A 12,517-nucleotide genomic window follows, 5' to 3' on the forward strand; every position below is an offset into this window, starting at 1 on the left:
CTTTCTGTTGTTCCCGATCACGGAAGCCAGGTGGCTGGCCTCTCTCGGCCCGCCTTTTCTACACGCGTCTTTCCCAACACTTCACTGAGCAAGGCCATTTCCACGTTCATCCTGACCTCCCCCCACCTGCAGGGCCTGCTCCCCGGGCCCGGAAAGGCCATTTCCACGTTCATCCTGACCTCCCCCCACCTGCAGGCCCTGCTTCCCGGGCCCGGAGACAGGCTCTCAAGACCGCGCCTGGGACCGGGGCAGCGTGACGTCACCGCGGGCGGAGCCTCTGGGCCCCTCCCTCCGTCCTGCGCCAGGGCACCTGCGCCGCTTTCTTCCAGTCTGTAGAGCATCAACTTTCTAGACACAAAATCCGGGGGAAATAAGGCCCACTGCTCACTTCTTCCGTCTCTCAGCGAAAAGCAAGATTCGGTTAAAGCACTGGCTCCCGGGCTGCAGCCAGGGCGGGCGCTGGCAGCGCGGAGGAGCGCGTTGGAGACAGACGGGCGTCATTTCTCTCTCTCAGGATTCCCGCAGGCTGCCAAGACCTGGACTTGGCAAATACCCACCTGGGTGCCTCTGGGGCCCTGGCTAAGATTTTCTGACTCTGTCCTGTCCCTTCAGCCTCAAGGAGACAGTCCCCTGAAGAGGAATGGGTGGCCACTCAGTTCCTAGCAGCCCTACACCCACTAGAGGCCACTGTCAGCTTGCAGCTTGGGACTGGATTCCACCCCCCAGGCCACCCCCATCCCGCCCCTTTGAAAAAATTCACCCTTTTGATCTCAAAAAAAAAAATTCAAATTCAGGGCCACCGAATCAATTCAAACTCACAGAGACCTCACAGGCAGGGTAGAAGTGCCCTGTGAGTTTCTGACAGTGTGGTTCTTTCAGGGCATAGAAAGCCCTGTCTCGCCAGGAGCGGCTGGGCCTTCCAAGCGGTGACCTTTTGGCTCACAGCCCCACCTGTAAATTCTGCACCCCCAGGGTTCCTCACGGAAGCCCAAGGTCTGGTCTTTCTCCCACAGAACAACTCGAGGGTGGTTTCAATCTGCTGACCTGGTGGTTTGTAGCCAATGGTAACCGCCAGAGCTCTTTTTTGATCGTTACACAATTTGATAATTTGCTGTGTAATGAAGAATGTATTCCAGTCATTGTCCCAAGCTCCTAAGAGGAAGCCTGGAAACCGAGAAGGTTCCCAAGGTTATGCCAATTCCATGACTCAAGATGGGGACAAGTCATGCCAGAGAGACGAATGATAGGGTGTCCATGATGTCAGTCAATTATGCCTATGTAATGTCGCCTCAGTTAAGCACTCTGGGCGCCAGGGCTTGAGTGCGCTCCCCTGGCTGGCAGTGTTCCGTTCACTGTCGCCCACTGAGGGAACAGGAGGGTCCATATGTCCCTGAGGACAATGGAAGTTGCTTTTGTGGACATTCCCAGACTTTGTCTGGTTTTGATGTTAAGCCTTTGGCAGCGGTTCTCAACCTGTGGGTCGTGACCCTTTTGGGGGTCAAACGACCCTTTCATCGGGGTCACCCGATTCATCACAGTAGCAAAATTACAGTTATGAAGTAGCAATGGAAATAATTTTATGATTGAGGGGGTCACCACCACTATGAGAAACTATGAAAGGACTGCAGCATTAAGAAGATTGAGAACCAATGTTCCAAATCACCAACAAATCTGCCGTCCAGTCGATTCTGACTCACAGTGACCCTGTCGTGTGGGGCAGAGTAGAATGGTCCATAGCTGTAGTCTCCATGGAAGCAGCCAGCCTCATCTTTCTCCCATGGAGAAGCAGGAGGGTTGGAACTGCCGACCTTTGGTTTAGCAGCCAAGGGCTTGATTAGTGTGCGACCGGGAGACCCTCAACTTTGTAGGCCGCTTGTCAGAACTGAGGGTGACCTGGTGTCTAACACAAGGGCAGTCCTGTGGTGGGTGGAGCCCTCCATCTGGAGCAGAGGTTGGCAAATGAGACGGAAGGGCCCGTCCTGCCCCTCACAACAACCGAGAAGCCACTTAAGAGCCATACGTCTATTTTCACAGATGAATGAAATCATCATTTGTTATGAATACCATTCCTTACTTTTTTCCGGTTTTCCTTCAGAGCCACCTGTGTGTACCGAAAGAGCCACACACGATTCTCGAGCCGCAGTTTGCAGACCCTGACCTGGGTGACGTTCAGCCCAACCCCAGCTGGCTGGTGTCAGGAGTCACTGCACACACACCCACCCACCCACCCACCCACAGATATCCGTGCTTTCCTGAGCATTCACCCCAATATGTCTCGGTCTACTTAGAGACTGTGCATGGTGTACTCAAGCATTTACACTGAGAAATAAAACAAGAAGGGGTTCTGGTATCTTCTTCCTGCATACTGATTGGTAGACCTTTCTCTTCCCAGGCACCCCAGCCCGCATCACCACCGAGAGAACACTCATCTTTCACACACAAACACACAGCACTCTGTACATTTTATGCGTATTTATCTCACTTCCACCTTTGCTGTGTGGCCTCTGGCCTGTGCCTGGCCCCACTGCACCTCGGCCCTGCTCGGGGCAAGCCAGAGCTCTGACTTAAAGGGCTTGGAGGGCCCTAAGCATGCTCCCTCCTTCCCTCCCGGGCTACTCAGGGCCAGATGCCTCAACTTGACCCTCCAGGCCAAGGAGCTGCAGGCAGCCGAACGCCCCTGCCCTGGGTTGCCCTCTCTTCAACTTGGGCGGTTCTGCAGGGCAGAGGCAGAGCATGAAGAACAGAAGGGGTGTTTGTGTAATGGGTTTCTCTCTGTGGCCATCTTGGCAAACCACCAAGGAGTGGACAACAATCTTTTCTAACTTAAGGGTCTTTTTTGGTGGTCATTGGGAATGAGGGTCAAAACCTGGACCTGCTGGGGCTGCATTCTCCTATGTGGGGGCTGAGCAAATAGCCCTTCACACTGGCTGGGGAAGGACCATCCTCACTCTGCCTACACAACATGCCAGCGAGGAAGGCCCTGGATGAGTGCCCAGGGCAACAAAAAGGTTAGAGGGAAAGGCCCAGAGACGCACATGGATTGATTCAAGCTTTCCAGGCTAGCACTGAAGTTGTACTCCGCAGCTCCCGCCCACAGAGGGCTGGTCCTCTAACCACTAACCTACCTATGTAGGCCCGGGCTCCATCCCAGGGCTCTGCTGCTGCAGGGAAGGGCAGAGGTGGGGAGGGAGAGAAGAGACTCGGAGTGGGAAAGGATCGAGGCTAGGGAAGGAGCCTGGAAGATGGGCCTGCGGGGCCAGCCGACTCTGCGTGGATGTCAGACAGGAACCTGCATCAGCTGGATGCTGGGGTAGATGTCTGCCTCCACTGAGGTGTGTGTTCTGTAGAACAATACCTTGGGAAACATGAGCAATCTTTCTGTTGAAGCAAAGAGAACAATTAAAGATATGCAGTTATTTGAGCATAAGCTGGGGGTGGATGTGATGGAGGATGGGATGATCCAGAGGAGACCCCAACTGGGGCAGAGAAAGAAGAGAAAGGCTGATGGTTAAGAAGGCAGCCTCTTCCTCCCTAGTCTGTCCTGACAACTTTCTTCCTGTGAGGTTTCTCTCTCCTCTCTCTCTCTCTCTCTCTCTCTCACCCACACACACACAGCCAGTGAACCTTGGTCATAGGACTTTCTTAGCTGCTACAGAGACAGATGGCCAGTCTTTCTTCTGCAGCGCTTGGTGGGTGGATTTGAACTGACAACCCTTTGGTTAGTAAGCAAGAGAAAATCATTTGTGCCACCAGAGGGCCTCAGGGAGTCCTCTTCTTAACAAATGATACAGTGATAGGAGAATAAGTAGAATGTTCCACGTCTCTGAGGGGTGGGCGGGCGGCAGGTGGTAGGGGATGGGCCTGAGCTTAGAGCGGCAGATCTGGTGCTGGAGGCTGCCGAGTGTGGCCGCTCCAGGTGCCTGGTCAGCAGCAAGTCCTGCAGACCTCTCCCTCCCCAGACTGGCCTGCCTGCCAACAGCAATCTTACCCCTGCTAAGAGTGCAAATGCCAGGGTCCATGTGAGAGCTCTCTTTTCACACATCCACAGTCCACAGAGGCATTAATTGTACTGACCTTGGGGGAAGTGGGGCTTACCCCCAAGTCCAAGGTTGTTCGGCTGTCAGGTGCCAGGAGGGGCGGGAACCAGTGCTTAGAGCCGGAAGCAGAGCCTGCAGTTGGCTAAGACAAGGTCTGGGCAGCCACACTCTGGTGGGCTCCCCTCTACGATCATGGGGAAAGCAGTCCTTTGAGAGCCATTGGCTTCTGAGTAATGTTGTTCTCTCGGCCGTCTTTCTCCCAGACAGAATGTTGTGTGCTTCTTTAAAGTGATTAGAGAAGTCCCAAGATCCAGACTCCTCCCAACGAGGGAGTCCTCTAATTCCACTCTGCTAAGGTTCACACTCATTTCCTTATTCGATTCTCCTGGGGAGTGGTCGCATCCCCTCTACTAGTTTCCTTCCACGGAGCTGGAGGCGCTCCTGCAGCAGTTCCCGAGGGCTGCACAGCTCAGGCAGATGGAGCAGACAGTCGGGAGACACGTTGGCGGAGCCGAGGCACATGCGTGCATGTGTGTGTGTGTCTGCGGATATGCACAGGGTGCGTGTCTGGACATGTGCATGCATGTCTCTGTGCACGTGCGCATGTGTACGTGTGTGTGCATTCACGCTCCCGGTGAGGGCCCGGCTGCCAAGGGGAGAGCACAGCCCCGATCGCCTTTGAAATGTAATCGGAGGCGTCACGGCCATCTCAGAAGTACTGGCATCTCAGAGGCGCACGAACAGAGGCATGGGAGGCTGGTTTGGAGGCGTGTGATGGGAAATGAATAGGTGACCTTGTGAAGGACATCCGCATTACCTCTCTGAAGGTAAGACCAGGGAGCAAGAGTAGGCAGCACGTCCTTAAGTCTCCTCCCTGTTACCATCTCCCCCTAACCCTGTCACTCTTGCCAACACCGACCACCTCGGCCAGCCTTCTTGGTGAGCTTGATCCCCAACCTTGCCAATGCCATCGGGTCCTCCCCCCTCCTTGTCTGCCTCCTCCAGAGATTCTGTCCATTCCCACCTCAGCTGCTGGACCAGGGGCCATTCTCTAAGCACAACTCCTCCAGAATTGGAACTGTCAGCAGCTCACCCTCATCACTGGCCCGGGGACAGAGATGAGTTAGACCCCCACTCAAATCTACGCTGTGCATCCAGAGCATAGTTGTCCCTGAGAGGTCACTGGCCAGCCAGGGACGCCTTGCAGCCCTCCCTGCTCCATGAACTGTAAGTGGGAAGGGTGAGAATGCGTCTGGGCCAAGGCTGCTAAGAAGCGAATTCTGTTTCCCTTTCTGCTGACTGCATGCCGAAGATCACAGAGCCCCAGAGATGAAAAATGCCTAGATTCCTGAGTCACTTCATGGAGGAGAACGATTTGTGTGGTAGGAATGCCCCTGTTGAATTGTGCTGCTAAGAGAGAAACAACATCCACTGCGTTTGCGCCTCAGGACCCCAGGTGGCTGTAAGTCCCAAGGCGTCTGCACTCCCAGAGCCCCTGGTCGGCATCCAGAAAACGGCCAAGGTCAGCAGTCGGAACCCAGCATCACTCCATGGAGGATCCATCTCTCTGCTCCTGTAAAGAGGCACAGCTTTGGAAACAGACAGGGGCAGTTCTGCTCTGTCCTGTAGGGTCGTTGTCAGTCAGGCGCGACTCAATGGCAGTGAATTTGGGCATTTGAGCTGCAATCTGTCATTTGATTGGGGTATTATTCAAAAAGTTTCATTTGTATTGATTCCGCTTTCTGACCCCGTGCTTGTGCCTCTGACATGCTCACCACGATCCGTTTGCCGCTGTCCACCAGGAAAGCACGCTCGATCCTGCCCGGGCACACTCAGCGCACATGGACCCCCGCAGGCCCCGCTGACATGTGTCTGGGTTGGGGACAGTCTCACGAGAGCTTCAGGTCTCGGCACGGACCCTCGAAGTCGGCCGGGCACAGGCCACATGCAGATCTGGGTGCTTTCCAACCTTCTTTGTACAAAGGTAAACAATTCTATGACGGGGTCGCCGCACAGCCTCTTTTTGTTAGAGGTTGTACTGCAGGGCACCCTGTGCCTACAGGTCAGATGCTGAACCCTTTTGAATGCCTCCAAACAGCGTCCCCGCAAGAGCTTAAGCTGTAAATTCTGAGACTTATTTTTTTCACCAACTAGCACACCCTCCCTAATAAAATCTCCCATCCCTCGGGGTCCTCCCACTATTGCCCCAACACCAACCCTTCTTCAGCCCCTTTCCCACCATTCATCACCCTCCCACTCAGTGTAGATTCCACGATTCACCAGTTATAACCAGCCCCTTGATCCTCTTTCATTGCACCCTCCCAGAGAAGCCCCACCCTGCATAAATACTTGCCACCCATTGGGCACTTGCACCCACCCAGCGGGGTCCCGGGAGGACAAAAGTATACTGAAGCAATGGCTCAAACATACCAGTGGCCATGCGGCTAGTGCAGGGCCGGACCGTGTTTTGGTCTGTTAACACACAAGGTCTCTGAGCCAGAGCCCACTCCACAGCAACATGCTGCCTTTACATTGATGGCCACTCACAGGGACCACTAGATGAAGGTGACCAGATTTTAACATTGGTAAAACGGGACACCATTGACTGGGGGTGGGGTGGGGTGTGTGTTCTTGATTAAAAATTTGGTCTATACAGAGCAACAAAATTTTTCACAGAACGCAAAAAATAGTATTGTAATATATATATTTAAATTTCAACATAAGTACAATATACAAAGATAATACATTAAAATTATGTATAGTATTATTTTATTCTTTGGCATGTTTCTCATTTGAGTGAAATTTTTTTAGTAGATTGCTGTCGTTTAGAAAGTCATGAAAATTTTCACAAGAATTTGTTAAATTATATTTCACACATAAAGTGGCTTTCAAAGTCTCAACACTTAATTGTGATTTTTCTGATGTCCACACTTTATTTACCGTAGAAAAAACGCGTTCAGTCGCAGCATTAGTTCCTGGGAAGGACAGCGTGTATTCCACAGTTTTTAGTGCATTATTGTATGAAATATGGTTTGTTTAAAAATGATGAAATATTTGTGACCATTTGTTCTCTATTGTGATGTTTGCTGATGCCCAAGATTTAACCTTTTCCTTAGCAATATATTTTTTAATAATGATACCTCATTAAAAAGATCTTTTTGGAAATATTACTATATGGGAAATTTTGAGTAACATGATCGAATGATTTTTGCACATCATTCCAATTAAGTTCTTTTTTAAATGTAATCCAATAAAAATGTTCAATATCATTGTAATGTGCCATCCACTCTTCTAAATAATCTATGCAGTTACTATAGAACTTTTTAACGTGCTTCATATCTGCATGATTTATTGCACCTTGTTCTTCTAGCTGACTTATACTATTCAGATAGTTAATGGAAGAAAATTATTTTCTGACCACTCTTGACACTGAAATTTTAAATTATTAACTTCATTTGCTACTTCGCTTACTGAAATTTTGTCACCTTCAATAAGTTTTATAGCATTTTGAAAAAGAGCTGTTTGAATGTGTACAAACACTAGCCAAATTTTTGAAGATTCTTTTTCAAAAAATTCTTCTAAAATTCTAGGACATTTATCCTGTGATAGAAAGTAGGATTTCAAAGGATCGTGTATTTTCAAAATTTTTTGGACAGCTGGCAAAAGAGCTAACCAGCACGTTTTACTGTATCCACGTATTTTCTGATATTCGACTTCCGCAGTTTCACAAAATTCTTTAAGCATTTCAACGCGCACTGTGTATATATAGAAACGAGTAAAAAAAGAAAAAGAAATAAGTATATTTTAATAACAGTATTTTCCACATCTACAAGCAACAAATCAGCAGCTGTTTGAATGGTGTTATGTATTAGGTATATTCCCTTCCCGATCTCCCGTCGTTCCCTAGCTTGTGCATTCTTTCCAAAAATCGGGACTTTTTTAAAACGCCGCGGAACGCGGGACAAATTGTTAAAAAGCGGGACGTCTGGTCACCTTACACTAGATCCACGTGAGGGACGTCCCTGGGTCACACAATCTTCTCCCAAGGCCTCATCCGGAGCTGACGATCTTGCTAGTGACTAGGGCCTGCCTCGAATCTCTTCTTCTCCCTGCCCTCCCACCCTTCCTGCTTATCACCCTTTGGGACAGGGTAGAACTGCCCCTGTGGGTGTCTGAGACGGCCACTCTCTGGGGGGAGAAAGATGGGCCCACTCTGAGCCCACTCTCCCATCAGCTGGCTGCCCCGACAGCAGCACCAGCGCCAGGGGGCACTCCTGCTTAGGACTCTTTGTCTTCCTTGCTCCCTCTGCTTGGAGACAGGCCCCGGACATCGCTAGACACTGCGTTCTCATGACACCCTCTTGTGTACAAGCACAAAATGATCAACCGCACACCTCAAGGTTGACTGTTCAACTCCATGAGCGACTCCACGGGGGAGACGTGGCAATCTGCTCCTCAAAAGACTAGAGCCCAGGGAAGCCCGTGGGCCAGTCATGCTTCGGATGGGGTCTCTGTGAGGCAGAATCCAATCGACAGCCCACAACAACAGTGAGGCCTTCGCTGAATAGTCTATTAGAAACTGCACTTCGTACCTCTAGAACTTTCTATTCTTCGCTTCTTTTCCTGCATGGCTTTTGGTTGTTGGGCAGCTAACTCCCAGGTCATCAGTTTGAAACCACGAGCCACTCATCAGGAGAAAGGGAGGCTTTCTACTCCTGTAAAACAGTTAGTCTTGGAAATCCACATGGTCCTATAGTATCACTATGAGTCAGAATCGACTCGATGGCAGTGAGTTTGATTATTCATACCATTTCCTGATGATTTATCATCTGTTGCCCTCCACTGGAAGGCAACGTCCGTGTCATGGCCTGCTGTCATTTTGTTCATTTCTGTACCCTTGGTACCTAAGCAGTGCCCTCTCTGTGTAGAAGGAAGGAGGGCGGAGCTGCTCCCTGGGGTGGGGCTTTGCCTCCATCCTTGGAAGACGTGGAACAGTGGGGCTCCGTTGGAGCATCCACGCTGCTATGTGAAGATGTGCCACCCTCTCCCACATCCGGGAGGCCACAGCACCCTGAAGGATTTTGGGGGTGGATTTTAGGGGCTTTGAGGACTCCCTGAACTTTTTTTTGCATATTTTTCCTGTGTGAGAGTCCACAGTTTTCACCAGCCTTTCCTAGGGGCCCTATGTCTTGCAAGGTCAGAGTCAGCACCTCCTCAATCTACAGATGAGAGAAATAGAGGGCCAATGCGGTGGCTTGACAGGACCGAGCTAAGATCTGAACTCATGACTTCTTTTCCGAAGCAGACTTTGCAAAGCTCAGATCGTGTCCTGATCACAGCGGCCTCTGACGCTGCTGCCCGAGGCCCACAGAGCACACGGGACAGGGGCCACTGGGCCGCGCTGGTGGGGTGGTGGCCAGAGCTCCCCACCCTCAGCCTGAGAGGAAGCTGAGGTGGGATTGGGTGTTTGGGGGCGGGGGTGGGGGAGTGGAGAGCAGGGGACAAAGCAAGAAGACCGTGGCCTTGCACTCACCCTCCCTCTGCCTGTGATGGATTGCTTGGCCTCTGCAGAGAAGGCACTGGTTTTCTGTCCCAGTCACCCAACCCTCCCGTCCTCCCACCCACCTCTGACCTTGACATTCAAACAGCAGCCGAAGCCCAATCTCTTCCTCTTGGGTGATAAGGGAGCTGGTCCGGCCCAACCTTATTTGAAAGTCTAACTCTCTGGGTCTTGACCTCAGACTTGAAAATAGTCTGCTCTGGCCTCTTCTGAGACCCCTTGGATAGTCTCAGCTATCTCTTCAATGCTAGGTAGGTCTTCCTCCTTGTTGGTTTGCAGGGGAAATTGAAGCTGAGTAGCTTATCGCTGTGTTCAGGATGCTGTGGCTGCTACAGTGTAGTACCTAGAGGTGAGGCAGCCCTGGGGCTTGAGGGCACGTCTCTCCTCCTCTGCGGCGCAACCCTGGGCTTCCAGGGGGGTTCTCATTTGCGGTCTCTGGATCATCCGCTTAACGTCGGGGCGCTCTGTAGGGGCTGCTCCTGCTGGCTTTCATACACTCCTGGGATGACTTCTGCCAATTATCACAAAGAAGGAAGCGCCAGGAAAGAAAAGGGGGTACCTGGCTTCTGGCCCCAACTCTGGCTTGCAAGGGGAGACACACCTGTGTTTGGCTTCCAGGGGCCACCCAGGGGGACCGGCACAGAGACCTCAGGCAGGGAGCTTGGGGTTGGAAAGACTGCTGGTGGGCAAAGGGGGCTCTCCTGAGAGGCTCTGGGACGCCAGCCCGGCCTGCCTACAGGTGCTTCTCCAGGGCAGGCTCTCCTCCCTGGAGCTCAGAGTCGGCCCAGGGCAGACACCGGGGTGGGGTGCTGGACAGGCCCTGGCCTTATGGTAGGAACCCCCAAGGGAGCGCAGGGGGCCACCAGGCATAGTACTTAGCCTCCCAAGGACCACAGCTTCGTCTTCTCCCTCCCCCTCATTCCCTTCCTGAATGGCCATGAACCAGTCTTTAAAAGCAAAAACACACAATCATTCTTTCATCACCGTGGAGGGCCACAGCCCCAGTCACTGAAAACCCATTCCCCCTGCCAGGCTGAAAACACAAAGACACTTCAGCCACGAGTACAATTGTCCAGGAAGGATCTGGGGTTCCCAGTGAATGATCCCCCCACCCTAAAGACCAATCTCACAAAGTCCTTTAGCTCTGCCAACACCTAAATGAGATGCAGTCAGGGTGGTAGGGTCACCCTGTCCAAGCTCCAATACCTGGTCCCCTCCAGCCACATCCACTGCCATGGGTCACCTTCTACACGGGGCTGGAGCTGCTGGCCCCTTGTCCAGGTGGCCCATCGGCCAGACTGGCTCCTGTCAGCATCGACGCTGTCCCTGTTGCCAGGGTCACCTCCTGAGCCGTGGTTGCCTCCATGCTGGACTTGCCCACGGCTGGGCTCCGGCTTTGGCTTCACTGCTCGTGGTGAAGGAGGGCTGAGCGACTGCTTTCTTGCCTAGCCTCTGGGGTCCTGGCTTCGGGGCTATGTAACCAGGCAAAGGCTGGGGCAGGCGCAGAGAAGAGGGTCAGGGAGCAGCCCAGAATAGCTGCAGGGGGAGGGCAGAGGTGGCCCTGCTATCACCCCTCACAGTGCCAGGGAGGGAGGTGAGGGCCAAGAATGGGGCCTCTGGCTCCCTGGGGAGGAGGCAGTGATGCAGGCTCAGCTCCTGATCCCCGCCTCATCAACAGGCTGCTTAGAACCAAAGATGGGCCCCAGAACCAGCTGACCCACCAGCCCTTCTCCAGTGAGTTGCAAACCCCTCATCAACTTGCCATGACCCGGCTGTCCCCATCCTCTCCCCACCCCCTTCACTGCGCCCCCGGGGGTGGTGGAGCACAGGGCAGTGGTAGGTAACTACTTGAGCTCCCACTCTGGCTGTCCGACACCGGGCGGTGCCATTTCCAACACATGGGTCCCGTCGGTAACACAGAGAGAAGCACCCGGGCTTGGGTGCGGATTAGAGGCTGCACGCTGTGCGGAGTGCTCAGTGGGGTGTGTCCGACAAAGTACTTGCTGAATCCGAACTATTTTTAGGCCAGGTCAGCACTGCCCCTTGGAAAGCTGCCCGGCGGCCCCCTGGCCTGAGAGAGGACATGAAAACCCAGCGGGAGGTGACAGTAGGGTCTACGGTGGGGGCACGGGGGTGTAGGACTTGAGTGTGACTTTAGGCTGCATGTTGGGCTGCTAAACAAAAGATCAGCAGTTCTAACCCACCAGCGCTCCCAGGGAGAAATATGAGGTGGTCTGCTCCCGTAAAATCTACAGCCTTAAAAATCACGTGGGGCAGTTCTACTCTGCCCTATAGGGTCGCTACGAAGCTGCCTCGCCTTGCTGGCAGTGAGTGTCAGATTGGTATTGCACTTCAGGACGCTCGCTGGCCTGTGAAATGGGAGATGATTACACTGTAATTTTAAGGATGATTCAAATGCAGACAGTGGCCTTTCCACAGTAGAGTTTTGCTTGCAAACTCAAGGGCCCGTGTACCTCCTCCAGGCTTACCAATCCATCATTCCCCACGGCACTCCATCCAAAGCGCCTCCTGCCCTGCTCCAGGAGCATGCAGCTCTGAACACGATTGAGTTTTCTCTCCTTAACCCCCAATCTGAGGGCAAAGACCGCTGCCCTGGATCCCAACTCCGCCTGACCCCACAGAGCTGAGCGACACACCGGCATCCCTGCACACACTGCCAGAGCACTGCTGAGTGCCCGGCCTGCCCCAGGAGCCTGCTGTTACCGTGCTGTGGAGCAGAAGTCAGGGCGAGGTTGGCAGAGTGCACAGGTGCCAGCGCCTTGGCTAGCTGGACTTGGGCAGCCCCGGGCGTCGGCGTAGAACTGGGCCCCACGGCATCTGCAGCAGCGGACGGCCAGGCCTTTGTGTAGACGCAAACCTCGGACTTTCGTGAGCGCACGAGCTACATGCAGGCCCCAGC

The sequence above is a fragment of the Tenrec ecaudatus genome, chromosome 1 (genome assembly GCF_050624435.1).
Source record: "Tenrec ecaudatus isolate mTenEca1 chromosome 1, mTenEca1.hap1, whole genome shotgun sequence".
NCBI lineage: Eukaryota > Metazoa > Chordata > Mammalia > Afrosoricida > Tenrecidae > Tenrec > Tenrec ecaudatus.